The sequence below is a fragment of the Tursiops truncatus genome, chromosome 20, assembly GCF_011762595.2.
Source record: "Tursiops truncatus isolate mTurTru1 chromosome 20, mTurTru1.mat.Y, whole genome shotgun sequence".
Lineage (NCBI taxonomy): Eukaryota > Metazoa > Chordata > Mammalia > Artiodactyla > Delphinidae > Tursiops > Tursiops truncatus.
Window position 1 is genome coordinate 790,460 of NC_047053.1, and position 23,793 is coordinate 814,252.

General features: G+C 63.5%; 1 protein-coding gene across 4 annotated transcripts in view; it reads left to right on the forward strand.

Moving 5' to 3' along the window:
• Positions 1–23,793, forward strand: part of RAI1 (retinoic acid induced 1) — a 105,050-nt gene that overhangs the window by 12,943 nt on the left and 68,314 nt on the right. Inside the window, exons 2-3 of one of the 4 annotated variants that reach the window (XM_073797034.1) lie at positions 19,968–20,110; positions 21,801–21,938. The exons of 1 other annotated variant lie outside the window; for it this stretch is intronic. The gene's annotated coding sequence lies outside the window, so the exon portion shown is untranslated. Of the gene's footprint in view, positions 1–19,967; positions 20,111–20,270; positions 20,367–21,800; positions 21,939–23,793 lie in introns of those variants that run through there. 2 more of the 4 variants (XM_033848111.2, XM_033848109.2) reach the window with 2 other exon arrangements.

The following is a 23,793-nucleotide window of genomic DNA, read 5'->3' on the forward strand; positions in this document are numbered from 1 at the left end:
TGGGGGCTTGGTTCCCAGCCATGGTCCTCTCGCACAGAGGCCAAGGCACAGAGCAGGCAGGGGTTCGTCGGGGGTCACTCGGCAAGTCGAGTCCAGCCTGGAGGCAGGCAGCGAGAACAGCAAGGAATGATGGGGAGACCCAGCTCTGGGGGCGGCTCTGCACCGAGGCGGCGTCGCCGTCCCTCCCCTAGCTGCAGCTCCCGGCCCAGACGCGGCCCAGTGGCATTCTCCTCAGCCTCGTGACAGCCCACAGCCTCCCCCACCTCAGCAGCTAACGCGTCTGTCACTACTTTGCTAATGAGGCTGCCGAGGGCCCCCCGGGACTGATGATACCTTTGCAGGCCAGCCGGCAGCTGAGAGGGTGGGCCGGCCTCGGGTCAGGCCCGGGAGGGGCAAGCCCCTTTCCTGCCTTCAGCCCCAGCCAGGAGGGCATCGAGGTCCGTCCAGGCCCCTGAGCCTGCTGCTTGGGGGCGGGGGGTGCCCGAAGGCTCTGGGGAGGCAGGAAAGCCCACACCGGCCACATTTTTCTTTGGCGCCGCGACCGTTTATAGTAACAATACTTCATCCGGCCGGTAGGTGTGTTTGCGGGCCTACTGTGTGCCGGGGCTAAAATCATCCGTCATCTGGCTGTTCGTAAGCCCTGCCCTTGGGGAGCTGTGGCCAAAGCAGGAAAGACAGTAATCAACTGAGTTGTTTGCATCGTTACGCATTCCCGTGTGGGGATGCGCCTTTGTCACGAGCCAAGCCAGAGGCATGGACCAAACTTGCAGAGTTTTTCTAACAGAGAGCAGGAGTCCTGTGCCTAGGCTGGGCCACACCGGCCCCTGCAAGGCTCAGCTAGGACTTGAATGAGTCAGGGGACCGAGACCCTTGCTGTGTGGCCCCAGGCCACTGCCCACCTTCTCTGGGCTCCCTAGGGGCTAGAAGTTCCCTTACGGCTCCATCACCTCTGACTGGAACTCAGGCAGCATCACCTCTGACTGGAACTCAGGCAGCGGTGTCTCTTTGCCCTCCCCGCCAGGGCCCTCAAGACATCTAAGCTACAGCCTTGACTTGGGAATGCCAGAGGCACTGCCCCAGGGGACCCGGGAGCCTGTCCTCAGGCCCCACCTCCTTTTGCTCTCACAGAGGCTGTCCCTGGGCTGAAGGAAGCTGGGAAGAGACGCCCGAGTGTCAGGCCCAGCCCCTCTGCAGCAGAGGGAGGTATTTGTTCATTCATTCACCTGCCCACGAGTGCCTTTATTTTTTTATTTTTGAAAATTTATTATTTTTATTTTTGGCTGCGTTGGGTGTTCGTTGCTGTGCACGGGCTTTCTCTAGTTGCAGCGAGCGGGGTGGGGCTACTCTTCGTTGCGGTGCGTGGGCTTCTTATTGCGGTGGCTTCTCTTGTTGTGGAGCACGGGCTCTAAGCGTGCGGGCTTCAGCAGTTGTGGCTCACGGGCTCAGTAGATGTGGCGCACTGGCTTAGTTGCTCCGCGGCATGTGGGATCCTCCCGGACCAGGGCTTGAACCCGTGTCCCCTGCATTGCCAGGCGGATTCCTAACGACTGCGCCACCCTGGAAGCCCCTGGACGCCTTTAATTGCCGGGCACTGTGCTGTGCATGAGACCAGATGCCACACTGGTTGTCGTCTTGCCACATCTGGCCCCCAGACCCACCTTGAAGGCCCACCAGTGTTTGGGGGGGGAAAAAGCAAATGAGTTGCCAGGGAGCAGCCCTTGGGAGATGTCACGTCCAATTCCAGCTTACAGCTCACCTGGATTATTGCAGCCTGCTTCCCTCAAGACCACGCTTGGTGGCCCTCCTACAGCCTGACACCCAGGAGGGGTGGGATGGTACACCTCCTCCTAGCCACAGCCCCCCCGCCTCCCTGGCGTCCTGGCTGTGTTGCCCGTGGTGATGCAGCTTCCTGGTTACGAGCCCAGCCTCAGGAGCCAGACGGTCGCCCTGTAAATCAAGTCCCTATCTAAGCCTCAGTTTCCTTCTCTGTCAAGTGGGGTCACAACAGTAAGGACCCACGAGCTCCTGGAGTCACAGGAGGGATTAAAGGAGAGAATTTTTAAGTGCTTAGAACTGGCTTCAGTGTTGGCTGCTGCCCTTGTGTCCCTTGCTGGGGACCCTGTGTGGCACGCGCACCTCCAGGCTTGTTTCCCCAGGTGTTTCTTTGGGAGAGAGACACCTGCCGTCCCCGTCGGACCTCGTCCCTCACCGTCCAAAGACCTAGTCTTGGGACCTGGACTGGGCCCCTGGGGACCTGGACCCCCACCCCGTCCCAGGCGGGGCCCCCGTGGGTGGGGCTTCACTTGGGACTCAGGTCCCGGCAGCCCTGGGGTCCCGTGGCCCTTGGAGGGTCTTCTCGTTCTTCTGCTAATGAGCTGCATTAATGCTTCGTGGCCTCGAGCATGGGTTTAATTGCTCCTGTCGGGTTGCCGGCCTGCGTGGCCTTCATTACCCGGAAGGTGTGCGGGGTCGGGGCCGGGTGGGGGGTGGGGGGAGGCTGGGGGGTGGGCTGGACCAAGGTGGGCTCAGGCTGCGTGCGGGTTCATGTAATTGATTCGCTGCCACCCGCCCGCCCTTCCAGCGCCCGGCCAGCTCTGGCTTGGCGTTCAAGGCCCTGCGGGACCGGCTGCTGCCTGTGGCCTGGCCTCACCCTCTGGCACCCACAGTAACAACAGTGGTCGCTCACTGCATGCCAGGCACCCGGTGGGCAGTCCGTGTCACCTCTCGGAGGCCCGACACCTCCCTCTCGCACCCTCCCTGACCATCCCTGCCCCTCCCAGGCGAGCCTCTGCGCCCCAGGGGTGGTCTGGTCCCCCTACTGGGGGTGGGGCAGCCCAGGGGGAGGGGAGTCAGTTCCTTGAGGCCGCCTGGTCTGGCTGTCCTGCCCCCGCATGGCACCTGGGGGTGGCACAGGGCTTGTGGCTGCGGTGTTGCCCTAAGCCCTCTGCCCGGGCTAGGGGCCCCGGGGTCGTGGGAGCAATGGAAACCTCCCAAAGCCTTGAGGCTTAAGGGGGTCCCTGTGGGACCTGCCTCTGCTCCTCCGCAGCCCGCCAGCTGAGCTTCGGGGGTGCGCCCCAGTTCAGGGCAGCTCACGTCCCCTTCTCCCGCTGGGTCCTTCCCTCCCACCCTCTTCTCTCCCTCGGGGGGAGGGCGAGAAGGGAAGCGGGAGCGGGAGAACTGGTCAGCGGTTTCCCCAAGCTGGCCTTCTCCTCCCTGCCCCTCCCCTTCCCTGCACCCCAGCCCCTCCGCTAGGCCCCCTCCAGCCCACCCCCTCTGGTCTGCACCACCCGTGTCTCCCGAGTGCGCTCCTGCGCCCCTCCCCCCGTGCCACCTGAGAGACAGAAGCATAAGGGGTCATGCAGTGCCCCCCTGTGGACACCGACCCCGGCCCTGTCAGGTTGGGGCTCTGCCTGCCAAGGATCCCTGTCTGGGCGGGTGGCCTTAGGAGGGAATCCCTGTAGCGCAATGTGAAAAGGACCAAGTTGGGGGAAGCAGAGAGCGTCTTTGAGCCCAGACCTGGAAGGTCAGGGGAGGCTGCTAAGCCCGGCCTGGAAGGATGAGTGTGAGCTCCTCAGAGAGGCTGGGAATAGCCCTCTAGGAAGGGGGCAGTTGGAGCAAAGGCCTGGCGGACGGTTCGGGGCGGGGGGTAAGGGATGAGCACGCGAAGCCCGAGCGCACAGATGGAGGTGAGGCCCGAGTCTGGAGATGTGGGCAGAGGTCTCTTTGCCACTCGACACTCTTAGTGGCTCCCTGCTGCCCAGGGGGCCAGATGCGTCCCTCTGAACTCGGGCCACCTCATCTCAGGACACAGCCTGGCCTCAGCCTGATTCCTTCCACCAGCACAGTCCTTGGTGTTTATTGTGGGCCGACTGTGTGTGTGCAGGTGGTGGTGGGCGTGGGGTGTTGGCAGTGACTCTGTGGCTCTGGGGCAGTTGGGCCTGCTGGGTGGGCCTCTTCTGTTTTCCTGGGGTCCTGGCACAGCTGGCCTGCAGCCAGGACTTGGCCTGCTCCATCCTGGCCCTGTGTCCTTGCAGACAGGATGGAGGTGAACGGGCAGGCTGCCAGGGGCGTCAGGTGGCATCCCAGCCGGGCGGACAGTCCTCCCTGTTTAATGAGGCGGTGGAAAGCCGGAGGGCGGTCTCCGTTGGCTCTGCCCTGGCCTGTCTAGGGGAGACATGAGGCCTACGCGGGTTGAGCACCTACTGTGTGCCAGGCTCTGCTTGAGGCTCGGTACCACCCACGCGGCAGATCATACTCCTGTCTCCTGGTGCAGATGGAGGCGCTGAGGCTGGCGGGGTGAGACAGCGGCCAGAGACACTTAGCTGGGGGGCAGGTCTGTGCGCCTTCAAGCCCGTGTGTGTTCCCACGGGTCTGTGCAGCTGGACCGTGGGCTGGCGGGGAATGGGCCTGGCCGTTCGCAGCTCTGCCTCTCAGGGTGGACGGCACGTAGCAGATGCTGCACAGATGCTGTGGGCTGAGGGTTGGGCTGGGGAGCTAGGCGTAGGGTTCCTAGGTGCTGGAAGGTTCTGCCGCCCCCCCCCCCCCCCCCCCCCCCGCCAGCAGCTGGCGGGGCGGGGGCTTAGTGGGTAAGGGGACTCGGAGACTCCAGCCTTCCGGGCAGAGGATGAGGCTGGGAAGACGGCTGGCCTCACTGAGCCAGTGACACTGCTTGGGGCGTGGATGCCGGGCGGGGTTTGGGTACGGGTGGGGGCTCTTTCTGACCTAGCTCCTGGGCACGGAACCCCTTTGGGAGGGACCAGGTGAGAGGAGCGCATTCTAGCGGCAGCCAGGGCGAGAGTCTGCACCCGTAATCTTTCTGGTGTGGGACCCCTGTAGTTCAAGAAATAAGTGAATCAAGGTCTGGGGCTCAGGCTGATGGGGGGCGTGGTGGGCAAAAAAATACCAGTAACAACCATAACGGCCACAGCGTTTGTATCAGGTATCGGGTACGTCATCTGTACTCCCGCTCACAACCCCATTTTACAGATGAGGAAACGGAGGCTTGGGGAGGTTCAGGTCACAGAGCAGAGCTGGGATCTGACTCCAGGTGGGTCTTTTCTCAAACTCCACTGCTCCCTTTTCTTTTGTTCCTTGCCACTCTGCACAACCCCCACCCCCACCCCAATGTGGCCTTCTGAAGGTCACCAGCCTTGTTTTCAGAAGTCCTGGAGGTGACACCTTGGAGGAGAGACTTGCCTCCGTCTGTCTCTCTTTGGCCTCCGCTATGGGACTGTCCCTGGGAGCAGGTGCCGGCTGCTCAGCCCAGCTCCTCAGAGAGCGGCCCAGGTGGTCAGGGCTACAGGCTTGCTGGCCTGGAACTGGGGACACTACCTTAGTGGACCTGCCTGCAGGAAGGTGGAGTGTGTATCACCACCCTCACTTCTGAGGGTCCCTGGTTGAGGCTGTGGGTGCCCGCGGGCACCCAGTGCTGTCAGGGCAGTTGGGACAGTCAGGCCACAGTGGACAGGGACTTGCAGCCTCGTCTCTGCCATGCATAGCCCCACGGGGTGACCTTGGCCCGGTCACCCCTCCCTCTGGGCCTCCATTTCTATCCGTGAAATTTGGGACCAGCATCGGGGATGTCTGGTTATGGGACATGGCAGGGCCAGGAGGCTCTTTCTGGTGGGGACAGTCATCCGACCAGTGCAGTCCTTGCCCACAGCTGGCCTTGGTGGAGGAAGCTGAGAGCCTGTGCCCAGCAGTGGGCTCCATGGGGGAGTTCGCGAGGTCCCGGAATTACCCACGTGAGTTCTGACCTCGGGGTCCCCACGTCCAAGCTGGGTGATCTCGGTGAGTCAGTCACTTCAGTGTCTGGCCTTCAGTGATCTCATCAGGAAAATGGGGCTCTTCATGGCACTGGCCTCAGAATAACGCGTGAGCATTAAGGGAAATTCCACTTTGGCCCTCAGACCAGCATCCAGGGCACAGGAAGTACTGGATGAGTGGCCTCTGCTGTTGGTATTGGTGGCGGTGTCATCAGAGGTGTCAGTCGAGCTTTTGGTCCAAACTCCCAGTTCCCCATCCTCCCGAGCCCACGGTAGGATGAGCTTCTGGGACGGCTTGTGGTTGGTTGGGGTCATGTGACCAGGTCTGGCCAATGACACATGTGTCCCTCCCTAGCTGGGGGTGTCACTGCCAGGGCCACCAGCCAGGCCTCTTTCCCTTGGCCCAGGTGTGACGACTTGGTGAGCAGGAACCTCCCTGCCACCCTGCCGGACCTGCAGTGTGAACGGGAAGTAAACCTTTGTCATTTTGTTTTAAGCCCTTGAGCTTTGGGGCTTTTGTTACAGCAACACAGCCTAGCCCATTCTGACTGATGCACCGTGACTGTCGTCAGCATCGTGTCCAAGCGTGCCCCCTGCCAGGTCTGTACCGGAGAACTGTGCGCCGTGGAGGAGACCTGGCAGAAAGTAGAACGTGATTGCTGACCTGTTGCCAGAGCCTTTCCACTCAGACTCTCACTCATTTATTTACCTTCTCGCTAATTGGTTCACATCATTCATTCATTTATTCAGCAGGTGTCCCTTGAGCACCTGTTCACTGGCCTGAGGGAGCCCATAGGACGGTGGGGAGCTGGAGATCGTTGTGCAGAGTGACGGTGCCCGGCCCAGAGAGGGCCGGGTCCCCTAAGGGGCTAGTGGTGGGGGCACCCTGAAAGGGCGGCGGGCAGCAGACTTGCTGAGCCGGGCAGCGGGCGCTGCTCCAGCAAAGGCTGAGGGGTGATGAGAGACCTGGGCGGTTGGGTGTGGCCAGCAGGGCTGGGGCCAGGGCACGGCCAGGCTGGAGGGAGACTTTGGCCTTTGGTGCAGTGCTCTGGGCTGAGAGATGAGGCTGAATCACGGGTAAGACAGAGGCCAGCACTTGGAGTGGGAGACCAGGTAGGAGCCAGGCCGTGGATCCGGGTGGGCAAGGGCCGGACAGGGGTCTGAAGAGGAGAGACAGGCACAGGGAGAGCCTGGAGGACGGCCAGTGTTCCCGGGGGAGTGGTGGGTGGGTAGGGGCGCCCTGCACAGGGATGGGGAAGGTTTGGGGGGTCAATGCGGCCAGTGCCTGAGCAACACCCGGGGGTGACGTCTAGGATGCAGGGTGGTCAGCGGACTGAAGGAAAAGGATGACCACCCTTCCTGCCCCAGATCCAACCACTGCTTTGGGGGTGGGCCTGGGCTGGGAGGGGTGGCACGTGTGTCTTCTCTGTGCCGTCTCAGGAGAAAAGAGAATTGAAACTGCGACAGGGGGAACGTTATAAAGATTTCACCATTCAAGTGGAGGCTCTCCTGTCTCAGAGAACAGGGTGTTGTACCCATTCCCACGCATTACTGAGCCCCTGCCCTGTGCCGGGCGCTGTTCTGGGTGCACGTGGATGAACAGAGCAGAGGTCCTGCCCTGCTGGAGCGTCTGCCCTAACGGGAGACGGTACCACAGAGGATGTTAGAAGGCGATAAATGCAGCGAGGAAAAAATAGCGCAGGAGTCGGGGAGCCGTTCACAGCTTTAAATTGGGGAGTCAGGAAAGGCCTCCTGAGCAGGCGACTTGAGGGAGGTCGGTGAACCTGGGGGACATCTGGGGGGAATGGCCGTGCAAAGGCCCTGAGGCAGGAGCGTGCTGCACATGTTGCAAAAACAAGCGAAGGGACCAGTGTGACGGGTGGAGTGGGGGAGGGATTGGGAAAGGCCTCTGACCACGGCCGGACTTGGCTTTCACCCCAAGAGAGCTGCCCTGAGCTGATCTAGGAGCTCACAGGCTCCCTGGGGACTTGAAGGGCCAGCAGAGCTCAGAGAGCAGGAGAAGCTTCCCGGAGTCCTCAGGCCCTGCAACCTCATGGGCCTCAGAGGCTACTGCCCACCCCATCTCCCAGAAATAGGGGAGTGGGTACCCCGCCACCCTCGGCCCCCTCCCCCTCCAGCTTCCCTGCACCCCACTCTCTGCCCCCTTTGCCCTCCAGGATCGCTCAGCCTGCAGGCCCGGGCCCTCTTCCAGTGTATGTGACCTGGAGGAAGCAGCAGGAGTGGGGGCTGCCCTCCAGGGGGAGACCCCTTGGTGGATGTGTGTGCCCGCGGCCCGGATCGAGGGCTTGGCTCCCACGTCCTCCCGCCCGCCCCTCTGGCTGCTCTCCCTCCCGGGTGAGGCTGGGGGACCAGGTGGAATCCTGAGGTCTCGGCGCTCCTGGGCGGGATCGGCCTCGGTGGGTCACGACCTCCTGCATCTTGCACGCCTGCTGTGACGTCCCCAGACAGTGCATCGTCTGTCACGCTTGAGACCCAGGGAGACTCTGTGTCCCCGTGTCCCCGAGCCCCCATCCTTCAGCGGTGGCCGTCTCCACCCACACTCTCCTTATTGTAACCGAGGGGTTCCAGACAAGGTGAGGGACACAGAGCAATGGCCCAGAGTCTGGAGACCAGGTCCCTGTCCTGGGCTGGGCACCAGCACACTGACCCAAGCCTGTCCTGTACGTGCTGAAATCCTCTAGCCCGGGTGGAAGCGCCCACAGCATCCCAGCTCGGCAACTGCGGGGAGCTGGGGGGTGAGTCCCGTGCCCCGCCCCCAGCTCCAGGCACAGAGGGGAGCGCACTCAGGGGCAGGGTGGGCCAGGGTGCCCCTTTTACAGGCGGGGAGACTGAGGCCCAGGGAGAAGCAACTTACAGTGGGAGCAGGGCTGCAACCCGGGGGTCTCCTGCGTGGTCGGGCAGCAGCCCGGGAACCGCTGCAGTGCCAGCCCCTGGCCTCCACCTGTGAGGAGGACGGTCCACGTCCCAGCCTGGGTCGGGGCAGAGCTGGGAGCCCCCGTCTTGTCCTGTGTGGCTGTTCGTCTCGGTGGCCCCCATTTGGTCTCTCCCACACGCTCAGAAACCCCCCTTCTCCGCCCATAGCCTCCACTTCCCCCTCATCACCCCGGCCTCCGGGGGCCCTGCTGGTCTCCTGGCTTCCAGCTCTCGTTACCCCTGTTCCGTTGTGCCTATAAGCTGACCCTCCCTTGTCCCAGCTGGGAGCAGTGGCTGAGCACCCCTGGCTGTCCCCCAGGGTCTCTGTCCCGCACAGCCCTGGGTCTGCTCCCTGCCCCCCGTGCCCTTGCAGGCCGCTGACCTCCCTCCTCTGGGCCAGGATGTGGCCTCGAGGCCTGACCCAGGACCTGCTGGGCCTTGGGAAGGTGGGCGGGCCCCTGCCCGGGCTCCTTGCACCCTAATACCGGGTCCAGAGTCCGTGCTCAGTGCCCAGGCACGTGGCCGGCAGCATTCCTCTGAGTGTCAAGGGGCCCCCAGATATGAGCCCCGGGCCGGGGCGCATGCGTGGGTGCAGCTGCCGGGGTTGGAAGCTGCTTGTTCTGGAGCCGGAGAGCAGGAGCCTCGAGGGGCAGTCCCTGGAGTCGTGCCTCGGGAGGAGGTCCTCCAGCTGGGTGCTCACCCTGGACGCCAGCCTCCATGCTGTGGGCACGCTCGTGGGTGCTCCCAGCCCTTCCACGGCCCGCACAGCCTGCGTCTCACACACACACACACACAGGTGTGCCAGCTGGCCTCGGACCAGCCGGACCCCGAGGCACAGATGGACATGCGGACGAGGGCGTCGGGCTCCTGCACGTGCTCCGGTCAGAACTGGTGGCCGCAGTGAGGGCGACTCAGCTTCTCACTGAGAAACAGCCACTGACTCCGGGGGGAGTCGCTCTGCTGACACGCACACGCGTGCGCGCACACGGAATGACGCACGCAGACGCAGCCAGAGACTCACTTCCCGCTGCTGCTGTGGGGACTTTTCCTCTTGGCTTAGGCGGTGTCCCATCCCCCACCCCAGAGCTGGGCTCTGCCCAGAGACCCCCCCCCCCTCTCTCCTGGCGCCGCGGGGGAGGCCTGCCCAGCGCCCTTGGTGCAGGGGATGGGCCTTCCGCTGGAGGCCCCGCCGGTCCCGCGGCGGGCGGGCGAGGCAGGCCTGAGCCCTGTGACTGGCACAAGCTGCTCTGCCAGCTCCTCGGCCCCCCTGCCTACTGAGGCTTTGCCCTCCTCACTGTAGAGGTGGGGAGACAGAAAAGGAAGTGGAAAGAGCCTCATCGGGGACCCTGGGCACACCTCCCTCACACCCTGCCTCCTTTGTGACAGACAGCCCCTGAGGAAGCCCGTGCATCCTATAGCTGGGGACCTTCAGGGCTATCTTCTCCAGAGGCCCAGAGAGGGCAAGGGTCTTGCCCAAGGTCACACAGCAACTCCACGGCACAGCTGACCAGACTTACTCCAGAGCTCTCCTGGGGGCCCCACATGTGCATCGGAGGGGGTGTGGAGGGGGAGTGGGTGGGAGGCAGAGCTGGGTTCACATGGAGCCTCTCCTCTTACCCTCCCCTGCTCCCTTCTCTTCCTCAAACGGGTTTGTTTGGAGAATGACTCACAGGAATGCAGCAAAATCCTGATGGATGAGAAGGCAGGGCCGCAGTACCCGGAAAACCTCTCCGGGGAGGCGGGACTGAGCCGTGGGGCCAGGGAGCCTGGCAATCCAGGGAGCCCTGCATGCAGTGGGGGGGAGACCGAGGCCCTGGGAGAACTCCAGGCTCTGCCCACCGTGGAGCCTGCTATCGTCAGCGTGAACGCGCACACGCACATGTGCGGGCCCTACTGCAGCGGCGCATCTGGGCTCCAGCTCTCCCACCTCTTCTCTGTACCAGACCCCCTACCCCCACCCCCACCCTCCAGGGCTGTCCTGGGTTTTCCATCGCTGTGTCTCCTGCCAGCGCACAGTAGGTGGTTGGCAAGTGTGGGCACTGAGCGTGACCCCAGCCGGACTTTTCTAGGTGCGTGCACGTTCCAGTAGATGCCTCAGGGCGGGGGCCGTTCACTCAGCCCCTTAACGCAGCTTCCTGCCTCCTATGTGCCCTACTGTATGCTGGGCGCAGCCAGGGCCAGGGGAGGCTGGGAGGGAGAGGGTGCCCCCTAGCTCAGTCAGAGGGGGAGGTGGGGGACACCCGAGGGGGCAAGTGAGGTGGGGTCCCTTAGCAGGTGTGGGACCACGGCGAGAGCAGGCACCGGCTGCAGCAGCTGCTAGGGTGGTGGGAGCTCCGGTGCCTGGGGAGGGGCCGGGCTGTAGCTGGGATTGGGCGGGGTCGGCTGGGCCTTTGTGGGAGCCTCACCGCCTGCTGACGTCGTCGTGCGGCTGTGCGGCATGGATGACCAGATCCGAGTTTTCAGAACTCCCCCGGCAAGGTCTGGAGAGGGGCCGTGTGGCTTGCACCTCGCATGCCCACAGGCAGAGGGGCGGCCGGTTACAACGGCTCTGTAGGCGCATGGGTTTTGCATGTGCTCCTTTACATTGCTTGTTCTATTGGAAACAACCCAAATATTCACTGAACTGCAACTCAGTGCTAGGTGCGAGCTGCCATTTTAGTGGAGAAGATGGGACAGAAAGAATGTCAGGTGATGTGTCCTGAAGAAGAAAGCAGAATTACAGGGAGTGGTGGGGAAAGTTGAGCCTAGCAGAAGCGTGTTCCAGGTGAGAGGAACAGCTGGTGCAAAGGCCCTGGGGCAGGACCATGCTTGATGGGGGCCAGCGTGCCTAGAGCAGAGGGAGCGAAGGGGAGGGTGGGAGGAGGTGAGGCAGCAGAGGTCCAATTGCACGGGACTGTGGGCCGAGGTGTAAGTGAGGTTGTAGCTCGGGTGAGGTGGGAGCCGCCACGGAGGGTTCTGAGGGCGCGTGGGCAGGTTATGATCTGACCTGAGTTTCAGCAGGCTCCCTCGGCTGCCAGAGTGCTGAAGGGGGCTGGGGTGGGCACAGGGAGGCCGGGAAGAGGTGCTGCCCTGGCCCCTAAAGACGGAGAGCAGATGAGCGGTTGACAGGCGCTGTGGTGTGGGGGAGACTGGGGTGACTGCTCATGGGTACAGGTTTCTTTCTGATGAAAATGTTCTGGAAATAAATAGTGGTGATGGTTGCACAACTCTGTGCATACACCAGAAACTGCTTTAAAAGGGTGAATTTTATAGTATGTGAATGGTATCTTAATTTTTTAAACTTTAGAGCACACGAGGATTTCTAACCAAAACTGATGTGTGTAGAGAAGATTGGAAGGAGGTATTAGTGGTCACTGTCCCAGGGCGAGGGGAACCTTGGCATTTTCTCCTTTCTACTTTTGTATACTTTCCAACTTCTAAAATCAAAAGTAGGCATTTCCCTCTAAAAGTTAAGTGCCTCGTGATGTAGGGGGTGGGGGGGCAGGTAGGGAATCGATCGGAGGGCTGGGCCCCTTCCTCCAGCCCGTTTCCGATGCCGTCGGTGGGTCTGCGGGCTTTCACGTGGCAGCTCTGGCCCCCAGCTCTGACCTTCTGGAATTCCGTGCCTGCTCACGTGGCCTCGGGCAAGTCACAGGACCAGAGGTCCCCGCGGCCCTCCCCCGGCCTGCATGCGAGCCGCCTGCGCGGGGCCCCCGCCCGGAGACCCCCTCATCTGCTTGCTCACCGTTAGCCACAGGCCGCTCACCACCTCCCCGGGCGGCAGGCTCATTCCATTCCTGGGCAGCTCTTGCCTGTGAGCAAGTTCTTCCTTATATGGAGGCGAAAGCTGTCTGTTGCTTCTCCTTCTCCTCACCTCCCTCTCTGGGCCCTGGTTTCTGGGTGCGCGGCGCGGGGCTCCCGGCGCCTCCTTGCCCTGCGCTTGGCTGCTGGGAGGCTGTGGAGGGATCTGGGGATTAGCAGCCCAGGGCGGTGTCGGTGGCCGTGCGGTTCTGGGACGAAGCGGGTCTGGGCCTCTGCCCCAGGAGCACGGCTGAGGAGGGTGACCACATGCAACATTCAGACCATCGCCATGGAACTGGAATTTGATACTCATCCCAGAGGCTGAAAACTCAGCTCTCTCCGTAGACCAGAAGGGAATAACCCTCCTCAGAGATACAGCAGGCAGATCGCGCAGTGACTTCCACGTGCTAATTTCCATTCATCAACACCCCCTTTTAAAGGTGAAAAAACTGAGGCTGAGAAATGCGATGGGGAGCCGCTGAGTGAGTTCTGTTGCCTCAGGTCCCGGGAGCGTGTGGACCTTGCAGGAAGCTGACCAGCAGTCGGCCTCTCCGCCCAAAGCGCAGGGGAGCAGCTGGAAACGCTGCTAGTTGTGGCTGGTTGGACTTGGCTCTTGGCCCTGTCAGCTCGTCCAGTGAAGGGTCCTCACATCGGTTTTGGTCCTGGGTTTGGGAGGAGTCTCCTGGTCGCACACTGTGAGCTTCTTGCTAACTTTGGGAGAGACCTATTACAGCCTAGAAGCCTGCTGTCCAGCCCGTGTCCGCCCCACTCCCATCCCCCACCACTGTCACGCACAAGCCGGAGCAGACGCATTATCCCTCTTCTCAGCTGTGGAAACCGGGCCCAGAGAGGGTGTGGCGCTGCCCAGGGACACACAGCCGGGATATGGCAGAGCTGGACTTGCTCTGGGGGCAGGTGGGGGCCTGCCTTTCCTGGTTCAGGGTGTCTGGGAGTGTGGTGACCTCAGCTCCCACTAACTCTCCTGGAGAGCCCAGCAGGGCGTCTGAAGCCAGGGTTGGACCCTTTCTTCCACACGTGTGCCGGGTGGGCTGCGCGGGGCCGGGGCCTGGGCGTAACAGGTGCATAAGAGTGGCCCCTCGAGAAGCTCTGGGGACGGCGCAGCGGTTCGGGCTGGACCTGAAATCACCCAGGCCTGAACCTTGCTCCTCTGCTCCCCCAGCCCGTTTTCGCGTCTCTAAGGTGGGTTGAAGACTCCTACCTCCAAGGCTGCTGGGATGGTTCCCGGGGGAGCGCTTGGTGGAGTTGACGCCATCTCCACCCGCCACCCCTGCCCCCACCCATCACCTGGTTTCCACCGGGGGATTTGGGATGGAGCCAGACTAGGAGGCGGGGCACGAGAACCGTGATTCCCCTCCCCTCCCCCTCCCCCATCCTCGCACACTCACACTCACGCAGCTCCCCAAACGGCCCCCGCCCACACCCTCCAGCAGTTTCTTCTCCATCCTTCCAGAGGACATTCTCTGCAGATCCAGGAGGCCCTGAATTCAGGCTCTCGATGTGAATGTCCTCGGGATTCACCTGCCCCTGGAGAAACTGGGCCCGGGCCTCGCTCATCCTGCCAGCTGGGTCAGGGGACTGGGTCCCCCTTAGGAAGAGCGCACCACAAGCAGCCTGGGGCCAGGCGGGACAAGGTCAGGAGGACTCTGGGTCCTCAGGTGCCGGGGGCTGTGGGCCAGGAGAGTCCCTGGGGGCCGCATCCCTGGAGCCACCAAGTCGAGGGAGGGCAGAGGCCCCAGGAGCTCTGAGCGGAGCTGGGAAGGGGCTGGAGGGGTCACGTGAGCCACCAGAGGTAGGGGCACCACGAGCGCTGGGGTCGGGGAGGCAGGTGTGGGGTGTGTGTGTGTGGCGCTGTCACAGAGGAGTCTCTGCGTGTCCTCACCCTGTGCCCCTTGCACGTGCATACACGCCCTGTGTGCATCTCCTCGCCTGCATATGAGTACGTGTGTGTCTAATCGGGAGTGTGTGTGTGCACGTCCTGACCGCCTTGATCTGCTGTGTGAAGTGGGGGGAGTTTGGGGGAGGGAGCAACGCTCGCCCTCTTGCTGGGCTCCCTCCCAGGCGGGCAGAGGAAGCCACGGGGCCCACGGAGGGGCCGTGAGGAAGTGGAGGGCTGTCTGTTGTCGCTCCCATTGTCTGATGCCTGGGGAGCCCCTGGGCCTGGGCCGGAGGGGCTGTGTGGCCCAGCGAGAAGGGGCCGGGGGCAGGGGGCACAGACAGTCTGCGTGTGCACACGTCTGTGTGCTGTGCCCTGGGGCCTGGCTGCGTGTGTGCGTCCAGCCTCCCCAGTCACCGCAGGCCTGAGGCCTCTGTGGCCACTGCGGGCTTGCTGGTGCTTCTTCCCTGGGGGGTGAGTGGCCCTGAACTGGGCCTTCTCCCTTCTTCCTACGTGGTCCCCAGAGGAACATGTCCACAGGATGGTCACCACAGTAGGCCTCTGCCAGCATCAGGGTTGAGGCTGGGGCCGGGGTCAGAGGTCAGCCTGTGGCTAGAGACTATGGCTGGGGTCAGAAGTCCAGCCCCGGCAGAGGGCGGGGGTCTGTCTGTGGTTGGGGTCGGGTCAGGATGCTGGCGCACTGACTGGGATCAAGGGTCAGTCTGTGGCTGGGGCCAGGGGTTCATCCGCATTGGTGCAGTGGACTGGTTAGGCCTCAGCCCCACTGTGGCCCCCAGCCCCTTGGTGGGCCCTGCTGGGCACCAAGCAGGCGTGTGGCTGCCAGGAGCTGCTCCCAGGGCCAAGTCAGGATCGCAGCCAGGCCAGAAGTGCTGGGAGTGGGTGGCCTTGGTCATAGCCAGGAACCGAGGTGTGCCCTCCGGTCCCAGGAGCTTTCCAGAGAATGCAGAGCGGGAGAGGCACCGGGGGACCCCTGCCCACCCTCTCCTCCAGGCTCCCTTCTTTCCTCCCTTCTGCTCCCATCTCTCACCTCCTTCCTTCCCCCCTGCCCTTCATCTGCACTTCCCGTCTGTCCATCTGTCTTCCTTCCCTCTTCTTTTCCCCCCACTGATCCGCTCTCCAAATCTGGGGCCTTGCAGTCTCCAAGCTCAGGGACAGAATCCAGCACCTTCAGGTGCGCTGGGACGCTGAGAGGGAGGTGATGGCGGGGTCAGGGTGATGGGGCTGCACTGGCCTGGATCCCCCAGCAGAGGGAGGCTGCAGAGGCTACTGGCAGGGTGAGTGTGTGAGAGAGAGAAAGTTTGGGACCTCCGGGCCAGGTCCCACACCCAGGGAAGAGGGTCCCCTAGAGGGTCCCCTAGAAGGTGGGTGTGCCCTATCTGAGTCTGAGTTACATGACCTCATCTAGTGGCCTCCCACCAGTCTAGAAAGGAAGGATGGACAGACAGATGGCAGAGATCAAAGGTCTTACAGACCAAAGGCACAGGGAAGAAGGACTGGTCTTGGCCTGACGTTCAGCAGGCACTGTGAGTGGACCCCAGTGCAGCCAGCCCCAGGGCCACAGGCCAGCCCGGGTAGGAGAGGTGGGCGCCACGCAGCCCTGCTCCTGCCTGGACTCTGAAAGAACCTAAATGAGGAGACCCCACACCTTCCTGCAACCTCTCCTGCTGGCCCCTGGGATGCGGGGGAGATGAACAAACTGAAAATGTGCCCCAAACTTAAGGGAACTTGGGCATTATACTCCTGATTCCCCGCCCCTGCCCCCAGCAAAAACATCAGGTTCTTTGCCCTGAGTCCACATTGTGGCCCAGCTCTCAGGAAGTGCTGGGCGTGAGAGGGTTTGGGGAGAAAAAGGAGGCGGGCGGGAGCTGTTTGCTGTCCACGTTGGCCCGCGAGGGCAGGGTGCGGGGTCTGCCTTGTCCTTTGCTGTCTCCCCGGCTCCCTGACAACACCTGGCACCCGGTGGACACTCCAGAAACGTTGGGCCAAGGAGCGATCCGTGGGGCAGGCCTGCCTGCTGGTCTGTGAGGTGGACGGGAGCCGCAGGGAGGGAGGTACGCGGCCCTCGGCTGCTGACCTGGACCCACAAGTGCGTAAAAAGGGGAAACTGAGGCTCGGAGTGGACTCAACTTGTCAGGTCACCAGAGCTGACCCAGGCGGGCACGGCTCCTGGCACATCTGCTAACAGTGGAGGCATCTGAGCTGACCGAGTGGACGTGAAGGTCACAGACCTGTCACAGGCGCAGGAGGGCTGGGGGAGCCCGCCCCACGTGCTCACCTGGCTGCCCGCACCGGCTAATCCTGTCAGCCCCGCCTCCAAAACAAACCCAGAACTGGACGCCCTCTCGGCTCTCCCTGGTCCCCGTCCTGACCAGGCCACCTCCCTGGGCTCCCTGTTCCTGCCCTGGCCTCACCCCTGTGAGGACCCGTGGAGGTCCCTGGCCTCCTTGGCTCAGAGCGCTGCAGGGACACCTCATCTCGTGCCCCGCGAGAGCTGCAGGCCTCACAGACGTGCACAAGGGCCTGTGGGTGGCTCCTGTCCCTTCTCTGTCCCTGTTCCCTCCCACGTGCCCCATCGCACCTCCACTCCGGCCTCTGGGCTTCCTCCGCCCTCGCTGTCCCCTCTGTCTGCACAGCTCTGCCCCCGGTAGCTGCCTGCCTCACCGCCTTCATGTTTCAGGTCTGTTCTCACCTGTTTCAAGTGCCGGTTCCCTGGCCAGTGACAGGAAGACAGCATCCCCGCCCCGGGCTCCCAGCCCACTCCCCAGCTTCATTTGTCACAGCACACCTCCCCTAAATGTCACAGACCACGGAACTCGCTCACTCATGCAGTTTCTTGACAGTGTCTTGATGAGGACGAAGGGGAGCTTTGTCTTGTTCCTTGCTCTGAATCCTCACGTGCAGAACGGTCCTGGAACATAGTAGGTGCTCAGTAAATATGGGCCAAGCAGTTGGGTGACGGTGGGCCAGTCAGCCATCTGGACCTCAGGGACCCTGTCTCCGAGATGGGGAGGGTGGCCGAGATGAGGGAAAGATGGAAACTTGAAACTGCTGGTGCACCTCTGACCCCAGGCCTGCGCCCCTGCAGGCCAGATACCTGGTGCTGCATCCTCTCCTCGGCAAGCTGCAGCCGCCCTGAGGCCAGGAGGCCTGGGGGTCACCAGAGCAGGGCTGAGCTGGAACGAGACTTCTGGGTCTCGGTAGCACCCACCTGGCCTGGTGTCTGGAGCGCACGTCCCTTTTCTCCGCCTCTCGTGCCCACCAGGGTGGTGCCTGGCTCACCCCTTCCCTGATGGCCTGTCAGTGAGCCCAACATCTGGCAGCCCCACTGACCGCATTGCCTGCCTGGGGTCCCTGTTTATTATTTCACCCTGGACAGCATTTGGACACAGGCTTTGCAGGAAGGTGGCTTTGCAGACAGTGCTGGGAGAGTGAAGGGCCGCCAGTCCAAGCCCTGGCTCTGTGACTGCAGCCACGCCTCCCCAGGAAGCAGCGGCCCTTTGAGACCGTGAACACCCCACCCTGGCCCACGGGACTCTCCTGCCAGCCACGTGAGGGCATCCCCTGTCCCCGCCGAGCCTGGAGCAGGACGCACATGGTGAGCCGTGGACTTAGACCCCTGGCCGGAGCAGGGAGCTAGCCAGCCTGGCAGCCTCCCCTCAGTGTGGACAGAAGACCTGCCGTGTGCTGGGCACGGCTGCCACAGTCCCGTGAATCCTGCTAGTAGGGTCTGATGGGACAGGCGAGGGGTTGGGGGCTGTGCAGACCTAAGTCTGGATCTTGGCACCGTCACTTCATTCATTCCTTTGCTAAGTGCACACTGAGTGCGCGCTCTGGAGACTTACAGTCGGGTGGGGATCAGCTTGTCCTGCTGTGTGTCCTTGACGAGTCCTCTGATGGCTCTGAGCCTGGCTTCTCTCAGAGATTGGCAGATCCCTTCCATGAGGGGCTGTCCTCACCACCTTCCATGACGACACTGGTGGGAGGACCCTGGCCAGGTAGGGGGTCTCTGTCCTTTTGGGCGGGTGTGGCTCTGGACCCTCAGCCATGCCCTTGTCCTCCTTTGGGATGAGCCATGGCTCACCATCTCATTCCTCCAGACTCTCAGGACTCGTGCTGGGAATCCAGAATCCATGAAGGGCCCTAGAGTGACCTTGGATGAGTCATACCATCTGTCCTTGCCCCGCTGTTTTCTGTCCCCTCCCATTGTTCTCCAGAGGGGCCCTGTGTTCAAAGAGAAAGCCCTGGGCTGGGTCAGGCTCAGTCACCAAATACTTATTGAATGTGTGCCAAGCACCATTCCAGGCACGGAGGATACACCAGTGAGCAGACAGACAAAAATTCCTACAAAATACATATGTCAGTGAACTGTATGGTACGGTAGAAGGTGGGGAGGAGCATTCCAGGCGGAAGGACCAGCAAGTGCAAAGGCCCTGAGGTGAGAACGTGCCTGGTGAATTCAAGCAACCGCAAGGAGACAGTGGTGAGGGGCAGGGGGCGCTGATCGTGTGGGAGCTTCAGCCACTCTGAGGACTTTTTCTTCTGATCACTCTGAAACCAGGAAGGGGAGGGAGCCTGTGCCTGCCCCCCAGGGGAAGGGGGCATCCACTACCAACCTCATTCTCCCACCTGCCGCGTAGCCCGTGGGTGGCTGGAGGAGGTGGCTGAGTCAGAATGTGACAGGGACAGTCTGAGGCTGTGGGTCAGGTGGCACTAAGGCTGGGTCGGGGGTCCCAGCAGGGATTGGGACTCTTTTGTCTCATGGTGCACACAGTGGGCCTCTCCTGGCTCGCTGAGTGGCCTCGGGACTGAGTGAGCCTGGTTCCCAGGCCAGATCATTGAAGATGGAGCTTAAGCAGTCTGCATGTTAGAGGTGGGGGGTGGGGCTAGAGCCCAGAGCAGGGAGAGGCTGCTCAGGGCCTGCTGGTGGGATCAGGTGCCTGCAGTTGGCATCTCTTTTTTCGGTGCGTCCTTCCCAGGTGAGTCTGGGGTCAGCCTAGAGGGTCCATTTCTGGGAGCAAAAAGGGCTGCTCTTAGCGCCGGGCGGCTGCACTCAGGACTGGGCAGGCTGTAAGATGTTCCAGGCCAGTGGTTCCCAAGCCTGGCTGTGAGATGCTGATTCCCAGGCAGAGGGAACAGCCTATGAAGAGGCTTTGGGCACTTGGGTTGATGAGGTCTGGGCTAGAGCCCAGGAACCTGTTTTTTTCATCCCCAGTTGACACCCTACAAATGGCAGGTTTGGGAGTGACTGTTGTGGTCACTGGTGTCCACATGGCCCCTGTGCCACCAGGACCTGGGGGCAGAGCAATCCTTCATAAGCCCCCCCTCGAGTGCCCCCATCCCCAGCCCAGAGAAGGCCGGGCTGAGGAGGCCCTCCAGCAGCGGTGTGATGAGCTGCTGGCTACTGCCCTCACCAGGTCTCGAGGAGGGCGGGGAGAAGGCAGGGGTGGGTGTAGGCTGTATGAATCCGTTAGTGGGGGGGGGGGGTTAGTAGGCGGGGACAGGGGTCCCCTGAATCACTGAAAAGCAAAGCCCGAGTGTGACAGGGCGTGGGGTGCACTCCTCCCTCCTGCCAGGCAAGGTGGCGGCCGAGGAGAACGGCACGGACAGATTGGCGAGCAGGAGAAAGTGGAGAGAGCCAGCTCTGACGCGTCAGGGTGATCCCTGGCGCGATAATCGGGCGGACGGACGATAGGCCGGACACGTGTATGGATTGAAGGTGGGTGGATGGAGAGAGGATGGATGAATGAATGAATGGCTGCGTGGGCGGTGCGCTGCCGGGCGAGGGGCGGGCTGCCGAGCGCTCAATCACGGCCCCGGGGCGCGGCGCCCGCCTGCTACGCTCACCCCCGCCCCCCACCTTGGCCCCGCCCGGGGCGCGTAGTTCCGCGTCCCTGGGGCTCTGGGGCCGCTGCGGCGGCGGCCCCGGGACTGGAGCGAGGAGGGGCCGCCCCTCGGCCGCGGGGGAACCGGAGGTACGGTCCCGCCTCGAGGCCCCGGCCCCGCTCTTCTTTGTCTGGGCCTGGTCCTCCGCCGTCTCCGGACCGCGACCCGCCTCTGCGGGCAGCCCTCGCCGCGCGCTTCTGGGCTGCTCCCGGCTTGGGTCCCCGCTAACCCCCAGCCCGTAGGCGTCTTCCCGGGCCGGTAGGGTCCTCCAAACCCGGTGCCTCTAGGACCGCGGGGCTGGCCAGGGCCAGGATCTCCAAGCTGCGTCTCTGGTGCGGACGGGGGTGTGGGGTGGGGGCGGGATGCGGGCCCCCGGGTGTCCGCCTTCTCTTTTCCGCCACCACTCGTCTCGCTTCGCCCCGACCCCAGCGCGGCCTGTTCGTGCCTCAAGCGCCTCTTCTGCGGCGGTGCGGTCCCCGACGCCACGCGGACCCCCCCCCCAACTCCCTCACAAGCCAGGCCTCGGCCCTGCGCGCAGAACACTGCCCCGCCAGCCCCACACAAGGCCGCCTGCGGGCGCACCCCAGCCGTGCACGGTCCCTACAACCGCAGCCCCACGCAAACAAGCCCCCACGGAGACACGACACCCCTGAGACACACTCGAGCCCACGCAGACACAAGCCCATAAACACACAACCTCACGCAGACACGGCCCACACAGGCGCAGTCCCGCAACCGTCGATAAACAATCGCACACAAACAACCCCACGCAGGCACCGCATCACTCCGTGCCCCCGAGACCCAGAAGCACATTCGCAAGCTCGCCGCAGGCCCCCAAGCCCCGTGATATTCACACGGAAGACAGACCGGAAACACACAGCCACACTGATACACACACGGGCCCAAGCGCGCAGCTAGGAGCTCATCCACGGGCTCGTAAGTCACTGGGAAAATATTAAAGCGTTCCCTCCCTCTCTCCCTCCCCTTCCATGTCTTCGTGCGCGCGCGCGCGCGCGCGCACGAAGACACTTACCCCCACCCCCACCCCCCGCCCGGTCTCTAATCGCCTCGGAGCCTCCTAGCCGTTGACCCCGAGCCCCTGCGGTGAGAGCCGCGGGAGCGTCTCCCCGGCGCCCCCTCCTCCCGCTCGCTTCACCAGCTCCCGCTCCTCCCCCGCCTCCTCCTTCCCTGCCCCCTCCGCCTCCTCCCCTCCCCCGCGTCTGGGGCGCGGGCTGCGCGCAGCCAAGCCCCCTCATCGCGCGCCCCTCCCCGCGCGCGCCCCGTGCCCGCATCGCGCTCGCCGAGTGGATGCGGCCACTGGGCTGTCTCTACCTCCTGCCCCCGGTGGCCCGTGAATAATGGCTACTGAGGGCGCTCGCAGGGTCTGCTGAGAAGGAAACGCGGGGCGCTAGAGGCGCGGCGCGCGCGGGAGCGCGAGGGAGAAAGGAGCGAGCCCCGGGCCGCCGCGAGCGGCGGGCGGAGAGAAAGGAACCGTGCGAGCGCTCACATTTTTTTCTCCCAAGGATCTCATCCGGCCGCCGCGTTCTGGAAGAGACGAAGGGAGAGCGCGCGCGAGCTGAGGAGGAGGAGAGGCGGCGCGGGGAAGGGAGGCGGCGAGACGCGCAGCGCTGGCGCCCGGGAGACCCAGGAGGAACCCGCAGGTATTGTTGGCGGCGGAGCTTTGTGTCTTCGGGGGGCCGATCCGGGCGCGAGGGCTCTCGGGGCTGCCGGCGGGGGTCGCCTCCCGCCCCCGGCACCCCTCCCGCCGCGCCGCGATCTTGGCTAGAGTTGTAGATCTGCCTGTTTGGGGTTTTCCACACCGGTTGAGGAAATCGGGCTCAGAAGGAATTTCTTTTTTCTTTTTTTTGGCCGCAGTTTGGTTGTGCTGGGGATTCCTCCCTCCCCTTTTCTCCACCATACATAGGTGAGGGGTCTTGGCGACAGCGCCACTGGCCTAAGGCTGGGGTCTGAGATGGCGGGGCTGGTGGCCGCGGACGGGAGGGGAGGGACGCGGGGAAGGAAGGAGTTTGCTCAAGTTCGCAATCTGCGCCCGGGAGCTGGTCAGGCGGGGAGGGGTGTCTGCGCTCCCAGTCCTGCTCCGGGCCACTGGTGGGAAACTTCCCGAGAGCGCAGCCTCCCGGGGGACTCGGCGCCCCCGACGCCTCGGGCGCTTCCTCCGGCCGCCGCGGCCCCTCCTTGCAGCCCGCGAGCGCGGAGGTCGCGCACTCCCCGCCCCCGCCTTCCTTCTCCCCCGGCGGCTTCCGGATCTGGACAGAGCGAGAGGAGCTGCTCTAAACACTTCCCCTGGAGACCCCTCCCCACTGGCCGCGATAGCTCCCCTGCCCTGCACCGCCGCCTCGCGCGCGCCCCAGTGGCCAGGTTGACAATGAAACCTCGCGCCTGTGCGGTTGCGGGGGGAGGTGGGGGGGGCCGAAGCTCGGTCTCTCCGGGGGCTGCTGACCCTGGCCAGGGAAAGGGGGAGGGGGACTCCTTAGGGGGAGGGGCTTGTTTGGGTTAGAGATGTTGACGTCGGATGGGTCGGGCGGGGTGGGGTGCGCAGTGGAGGCCCGAGGCTTGGGTTCGGGGCCCGGGTCGTGGGTTCCAGCCTCTCTCGGGCTTGGTGATTGGCTGGTGACTCCAGGCACGTCGAGGCCCCCCACCACCAGCCTCCTCCCCTCCTGTACAATGCGGGCTTCAGAGGTGATCCCGAGGGTGTGTGTGTGTGTGTGTGTGTGTGTGTGTGTCTCCTGCGATCCACAGCAGACGCTGCTCCTTGACCGGAGATCCGGACCCTCGCCCCTCCCCTAGGGGCTGGGGGAGGGGAGAAGAGGGGTGGGAACTTCTCCTTTCCCGCCTGGGCCTTGCGAAGGGAGCGCTGGCCCGGAGAATTTCTGGGGACCGCAGTCCTGAAGGGGGGCTCGACTCAAAGTGGCGGCCGCAGGGTCAGCTAAGCGCTCGGATTCCTTTGCTCCTTGGGGGCGGAGGGGAGGGGTGAAAGGGGTCGGGGCTAGTTGGAATGGGAGAGGGGGTGAAGGAGAGTCCGTGGAAATCTGCCTTCGTTGGGTTCCAGGCAGCGGCGCAGGGCGCTAAGGGGGGCTCTCCCCTTTTTCTCCCGAGGGTTGGGCCCAGCAAACCCGGTCAGGGGAAGGAAATCCTTCTACTTAAGAAGGCGTTCCTGCGGGAGGGGGGCAGCTGTTCTGTGGCTCCGTCCAGGTGTGGGAGGAGTTAACCCTCCCGGGAAACCTGTCAGCCCCAACCTGGCAGGCCGCAGTGTGGACCTTTGACGTGCTGTGCTCCCGCCTGGTGGGGTGGTGCTTTACTCAGGGACCCTGGGGAGGTGGGAATCTGAGCCCGGACAAGGTGCCCGCAGCCAGGTAGCAGCTGTGTGGCCTCAAGGGAAAAGGGGTTATGCCTGCTGCCTTGGGGCTGTTGCCGTGGACGTGGGGTGGACGCGTTCCCCCGGTCCCCATTCCCCGGCGTTAAGCGTGGGTTTCTGACCCGTAGGCTAGACTGTGA